The sequence below is a fragment of the Pteropus alecto genome, unplaced genomic scaffold, assembly GCF_000325575.1.
Source record: "Pteropus alecto unplaced genomic scaffold, ASM32557v1 scaffold109, whole genome shotgun sequence".
In the NCBI taxonomy this organism is placed as follows: Eukaryota; Metazoa; Chordata; class Mammalia; order Chiroptera; family Pteropodidae; genus Pteropus; species Pteropus alecto.
Window position 1 is genome coordinate 3,760,002 of NW_006494608.1, and position 7,820 is coordinate 3,767,821.

The window sequence follows — 7,820 nt, forward strand, 5'->3', positions numbered from 1 at the left end:
CTGAATGGGTGTCAGGGAAAACCAGAAAAAGCAGAAGGTTTAAATAAGATTTAGAGTCTTATAACACAATACAAAAATGTCTACATTTCAACTGAAAACTGTTCATTAAACTAGGAACTAGGAAGATCTCAAATTAAGTGAAAAAAGACAATCAATAACTGCCAACACCAAGACTATACTTTCAGGGATCATTTCTATAGTTTGTGAATAACTGCCAACACCAAGATGGCAGTGATGTTAGTTATCTGACAAAGATTTTAAAGAAACCATGTCAGATAAACATCTGATAAAATTCAGCACCCATCAAGATAAAAACTCTCTAAGAAAAAAGGTAGGAAAAGAAAGGGAACTTCCTTAACTTGCTAAAGCGTAATCTAAAAAATCTACAGCTAATGTTATATTGAATGGTGACTGGATACTTTCCCCTAAGATCAGTAACAACACGAGACCATCTGCTTTTATTCGACTTTAATTCAATGTAGAGTTGGAAGTTATAGCTAGTGCAATAGGCAAGAAAATAAAAGAAAAAGCATACAGATCATAAAGGAATTTTTTAAAAATTGTTTCCATTTTGCAGATGACATGATTTTATATGTAGAAAATCCCAAATAATCTACCAAAATATTTCTAGAACTAATAAGTATGTTCAGCAAGTTTACAGGATACGAGATAAAAATTCAAGATTCAATCGTGTTTATATATCTAGAAATGACTATGTGGACAATGAAATTAAAAATACAAAATCACTTACAGTCACTGAAAACATGAAATGCTTAGGTATTAAATTTAACAAAACCTGTATAGTACTTGTGCAGAAGGAAAGACATATAGATCAATGAAACAAACAGAGAACATAGAACTAGACCAACAGAAATTAACCTAACTGATTTTTGACAAAGGTATAAAAGCAATTCAATAGAGGATAGACAAACTTTTTAACAAACTTTTCAACAAATGTGCTGGAGCACATCCATTGGCACTATTCATCCTGTCTCATACTTTCTACAACAATTAATTCATAACGGATCATGAACTTAAATGTACAACATAAAATTAGAAAACTTTTAGGAAAAAAACATAAGAGAAATTCTTCAGGATCTAGGGCTAGGTAAAGAGTTCTTAAACTTGACACTAAAAGCAAGATCCTTAAAAGAAAAAAATGAAATATTTGGCTTTATCAAAATTAAAATCTTTTGTTCTGTAAATGTCCTATTAAGAGGATTAAAAAGACAAGCTACAGAGTGGGAGAAAATATCTGCAAGCCATATATCTGAAAAAGGACCCTCAAAGCTCAAAAGTGAAAAAGCTAACAATACAATTAGAACATAGGCAAGACCTTTCATAGAAGCAGATGCACATATTGATATACACATTAAAAGATGTTCAACATCATTAGCCATCAGAGAATTGTAAATAAAAATTATAATGAGATACCACTACAAACCTATCAGAATGGCTACAGTAAAATACAATGACAACAACAAATGCTAGTGGAGATGCAGAGAATCTGGGTCATTCATATATTGCTAGTAGGAACGTAAAATGGTACAGCTACTTTGGGAAAAATTTGGAAGTTTCTTATAAAACTAAACATGCAGCAACTATAAAACCTAACAATTGCACTCTTGGGCAATTATTCTAGAAAAAAGAATATTTATCTTTCCACAAAAGCCTGTACATTAATATTTATAGCAGCTTTATTCACAACAGTCCAAAACTAGCAACAAGTCAGATGTGCTTCAATGGGTGGGTGAATGATTAAAAAACTGTGGCACATCTATTCAATGGAGTACTCTTCAACAACAAAAAAGAATTGATACAACAGCCTGGATAAATCTCCAGAGGATAAGGCTGAGTAAAAAAAAAAAAAAAAAAGCCAATCTCAAAATGTTACAGCCAGTTTTTCAATGCCCTTGGGAGAAACTGGGTAAAGGGTCATGATATTTCTGTATGGTTTCTTACAACAGCATGTGAATCTCCAAATACCTCAAATTTAAAACTTTAAATTAAAAAATAGAATGCAGGTCAAGAAAAGCGTGTTACCTGGACAGGCCCCACTGGATGATGGTTTATGTCTCTGGTAAGGAGTATAACACAAAAGGCAATCATGGGCAGAACCCTGAGAAACACCAATATTTGAGAGGCTACCAAGGGAAGCGGATCCCCAAAAGTGACTGAACAAACCTCTCTAATGTGCAGAGCCAAGAAACAGCCAAAGAAAGAGCCTCTTAGAAAGTATAATTTGAGCTTATTTTGGAAGTATAAAATGGATGATACCTTACATTCAGCAATACTCCTCAAATGTCCCCAAATTGCCAATGTGTATAGATTTTTAAGAAACTTTGAGAGGCTGAGTTTCCAGTCTGGTAAATTCAATAATAACTAAAGAAGAGAATAAAGAATGAGATCAGAGCCAGAGGAGACTATATAATATAAGCAATCAGTATCCCTACACTCATCACAGTAACCACCATAACAACCTGGGAACCATCTTCAAGTTGATCTTATTTTGATCTCAAGAGGCAGGGAAGACCAAGCTGACATGTGGGTTAAAACTTCAAATTGTTGAAATCTCTCATTTAAAAAGCTATCCTTCATTTTCTGCTCTTATCTTGTGACTATCTTTTCCTCCTCTTTATAGTCAAATTCATTGAAATAATACATCCACTGTATTCACCTCTTCATTTTCCATTAACTTCCTAAATCAGAATAATCTAATTTTTGCCTCCACTACTGCAATGAAATGGCTTTCCCCAAATTTACAGATCACTTCTTTCCAGCTAAATCCAACAGGTATTTTTCAGTCAATACTTCCCTTGGTCTTTTTATTTTTGTGGCATTTGCCACTTTTGAGCACTCCCTTCTATATATTTTCCTTCCATGATTTCTTTAACATTCTTTTCTAGCATTATTCCCACTTCAATAACAACATCCTCACCTTTCATGTCCTCTCCTTTTCTGCTTACTCCTTGAACTTTCATGCATCCTAGGTTCCTCTTCTCTCAGTCTCTCCTTAAAATGGTATCCAAACCCTTATTATTCCCACTTCTACATTGGGCCAAAACCTCTATCTGTGGGTTCAGACTCATATCTCCAACTCTACATTGGACATCTTCTTAAGATGTACCATTCACTCATTTATTCATTCATTCATTTATTCAAGTCTTTATTGAGCTTTTATGTCTGACAACTCTTGATGTTAGCTCTCGTGCTCTAAACCAGCTAGACAGAGCCTGCCTTCAGGAAAATCACACTCTGGAGGGAATACAGTATTTATTGCATGTCATTTCTGCTTCTCACTTGGGTTTACAAAAGTGTTTTCTTTCTCTCTTCTTTCTTGATACCTCATCAAGTTGCCTTCCTGTTACTTACCGTGTCACGCCCTTCCATCCCCCAGGTATAACTGTCCTCTCACCCTTGGGACAGCAGAGTGAACCTCAATTGATGACCAAGTACAGGGAAGGTAAAATGGTCTTTTTCCAAATTCTCTACCTATGATATCAGGCGCCTCTGCCCCAAGTCTTAAAGAGTATTTCTTTTCATCTAGCCATCTGGTAGTTTGAATACATAACTAATTTTTACCACATTTTACTGGCTCACTTCATTTCCACCTCTCAGTTAAGATGAGCCCTTACAACTTCTTACCAAACCCTATCATGTGTTTTGGCTCAATTTTAACAACATTCCTAGCCCTAAATTACCTCACTGCGAACCTGGCAACCTCCCAGACCCTGGGTTCAAATCCACAAGGAGTCCCTGGTCAGTTTTTCTTCTAGTGATTGATATACATCAAGATCTTTACTGATATTGCTAATCAGAACCATTCATCCATGCCCGCACATCTGGCTTCTCCCTCCTTATAAGCATCCTCTTGCTCCCATCCTTCTAACCCCTCCCTCTTTATTCAAAAGCCTTTCTAGCATGGCATTGCCTTCACTCTGAGTTGATATGCACCATATTTATTTTCCCCTCTCTCTCTTTTCCTATAAGTATGCAATTTCATAGAGCTTGCTTTGTCCTTTAGTACTCTGTCTTATGCTGTCATACAAACCTTTGGCCCAGCTGGAGGTTCCTTTCTTTCAAGGCTCACTGGAAGAGAATTACAGAGATTCTTATAACCCACACAAATGTGTAACAAAAAAAAAGAAAGAAAATTTACCCAAATTTCCACGGGTATTTGTTTACACTAGTGGACAGTGAACAGACAATGGGTTTAGGATGTAGACAGATCTGTTTTAGTATCCTATCCCTGCCACATATAAGCTGAATGACTCTAGCAAGTTTAATAAATATATCAATAACATTAATAAGATCAACTATGACTGAGGGCTATTTCTTGTCTTGAACTTTATATATTTCATATCTAAACTATATAATAATTTGCAAAAAAAAGGTATCATCTAAAATTAGTAAATAAGGAATGATACTTAAAGAATTTGGCAGGAGGCTTCATTTCCTCACCACACATGCCTCTTCATAGAGCTTCTTGTGACACAGCTGAGGGCTTCTCTCAGAGCCGGTGATTCAAGAAAGAAGGAATGAAATAAAGAGAGAGAGAGAGAGAGGGAGAGAGAAGCCAGAGTCTTTTTAATTTATCTCAGACATGACATACCATCATTTCAAAAGTATTCTATTGGTCACCCAGATCAATGCTGAACAATATGGAATGGGGGAGGGGATTTCATAAGAGTGTGAATACCAGGAAGTATAGTTCATGGGGCTGTGTTGGAAGCTGGATGCCATAGTAACAAAATCAGGATTAGTAGATGTTTCTTGTTAATAGCTTAATATTTATAAGAGTAAAATTACACAGCATTAAAAAAACAGAAGTAATAAGTGTATAATGCAAATCACAGTCCCTTATATGTAGCCTATCCCACACTATAACACTCCCACTTACCAAAGATAAGTGCTTTTTAACACTTTAGCATTTATTTTTTGAGTGGTTATTTTAAAGTGCTAAACAATATATACTTTTATGAGTTTTGATTAATTTTAGACATTCTCTTGCTACTATGGATGAGGATTTAGCATTCATACTCCTATAATCCCCAAACTGCCTCCGCATTATGCACATGCTCACACCACCACTATCCCATTCTACCAATATACCAGAAAGCCTTCTTGCCTGATGTGAAAGCGGTTGTTTAATAGGAGAAGTTGGTTCAAGTGGGTAATTATTCAAGAGGATGTATACTTTTAGCATTTGGTTTTAACTTAAAGTATGTCATTGTATATTCATTCACCAAGCTTTTGATGCATAGCCAAGGTCTTTTCTCTGAGAGTGGATCTCCTAATTGAAGGTTGACATCATTTTCTTGTGTGAATGATATTTATAATGCATCTTCTACAACTTACAGTTTGGGATTCTTTAAAGTAGAACAATAACTTAAGGATTTCTGCAAAATTTTATGAATGTAGAATCTTTTACATTTTATAATTTATCTTTAGTCTTTTGCAGTTCTCTCTCATGGCTAGTTTAGCCACAAATGCTTTTAGTGATTTTCTCTTAAATTTTATGGAAACAATTAATTTGTTTGTTTGCTTAGTTATTTGTTTCTCTCTCAGATTATGTAATACAATCACAAATACAACTGGCTTAAACAGGTTTGGGAACAAAAACACCTGGCCTTAGTAAATATACAACTTGACCAGTAAGAGCAAAAATGTATATGTATTATACAGAGTGACCCATTACCTGTACATATTCAGTATTCTGAGAGCACCAGACAATAATTTTTTGCAGGAAATAATGATCATCTATCAATCCCAGAGTCAGTTAAGTGGGACCCATTAAGAAATTTTCTGTGATATTTCCTCTCACAGCAAAATAAAGTTGGGAAGGGAATTTCTGTACCACAAGCACTTAAATTGTTAGTATCACAACTGAGGAGATAAAGTACTCAAAAGAGCAGTCATAAAATTCAAGAAAGCAAGGAACTATTTAATTTAAAAGCAAACATCTCTGCCCACGTAAATAGTTACTGAGATTATCACTGAATAATAATCCCTACATCATCATTCAACAAAAGGTTAAGTTATAATCAGTGTTGTCTAATTAAGGATGTGGAAAGTGGGAACACTGTATAAAGATTTCATCAAGAACATTGAAATAAGAGCTTGGCACCTGTGATGCTTGACTCCACACCATTTGTCCTACCCAATCCCATATGCCTAGTAGCAATGCAATTTAGGGAGCTGACCCCACCTCAGGAAGTTGGTTCTGATTTGTCTTTGTCAATCATAGTCTCCTGTCCTTGTTACTGGTCTATGCCATCTTGGGCCAGAAAGTCACTAGGAAAAAATTAGGTGGTAATTTTTTATGAAATTTCTTAGTTGCTTTTAAAAGAAAACCATGAGAAATAATTGATGTTCAATGCAAATAAAAACAAAAAATGCCCTTAGTTTTTGCTAAGGGCTTTGTTGATATTATGAACCTAATGACCAAGTCAAAATACTGAGAAGGGGAATGATCAGAGAATTATAAAAAAAATAGAGCTGGTGCCATAATTATACTATGCCTGAAAACTCAATTCCAAGTTATATGAGCAACAAATGTCATTATTTAAACTTGTTCAGTTATAGTTCTATTTCTTATAGCCAAATGGGCACTAATTTCTTTTTCAGTATTTAAAAGATTCTCCTTTAATTATGGGGGGAGAATTCTTTATATTAGGACACTTCAGTTTCTATTAATTTGAGGAAATTATGTGCTATTTTAATTTGCAAATTAATGAATAGAATTTGCTCAAGAGATGGACTAAGTTGGGAAAGAAAAAAAAAACAGATATAACAGCTTTATTAAAGAAAGCCAAAAACATTAACTCTCTATGATTGACATCATGGAAAGCAAGCAACAACATCTACTCTCAAAACATCTTGTGAGGCTATCCTACCATCCAAAAGATCCTCTAGAGTGTTAGAATGCATAGGCAAGGGTCTGACTGAAGGAAGTGTTTCTAATAATTCTTGGAACGTGGGACACGAAAATATAATTAGATATTTCTAGCAAGGGCCAATGGTAAAATCATCATGTCAGACACTGAGTTTCACCATTTATGTCTTTTCACATGAATTTTTCCAAATAGTTCTATTATATAGATTTTTTTATACTAAATTTAAAGAAGAGGAAACATGGTTATTGAATTTAAATAATGTGTCCAATGTCACTGTGCCACTAAGTAGCTGACCTAAAATTTATATTACCTAACCTAGAAGCTATTCTCTTCACCACTGTTATACATTTAATTAAATTATTTATTTTAAGTCACAGGCTAAAAAAAGAAAAAAACTTGAAAGCTAAATATTACAGGGCATGCATACTATAATAATTAGAAACGTCTTCCAACACTTTCTTCAATTGACAGTTAACTCAGCTTCACTTGTTCTAATAGCATGTACTCTCCATGAGGTTTTCTGCTGTGGGTCTCTAGAAAGAGATAGCTTACAATAAATGCATTTCCAATGACTTTATACTGGAGCAAAATGGTAAATGTGTAGCAAACAAACAAATAAATAAAAAATGCTGAATTAAAAACAATAAAGGTTTGAAAGAAATTAATGTCTTGGGAGATCATATTTATTGATTAAAGAAAATAGAAAGAGCAAGGTCATTATTTTGATTCTTCAATCACTAATGCACTTTGACATGCACAAACTCCACAGCACCTTAGGGACATAAGCAGAATAGGTATCATTGGCTCTATCCTACAGAAGAAAATCTATAATCAAAGTGTCTAGTTTAAGGTCACATCACCAAGTAAAAGGACAGCATGAAACAAATATATTAGTACTCACTCCATGACCAACTCATCTTCAGT

The 7,820-nt window shown here is 34.5% G+C and overlaps 1 pseudogene; it reads left to right on the top strand.

Moving 5' to 3' along the window:
- The first annotated feature begins 169 nt into the window (after positions 1-169).
- LOC112473586 lies at positions 170-287 on the top strand (annotated as a pseudogene).
- The last annotated feature ends 7,533 nt before the right edge of the window (positions 288-7,820 follow it).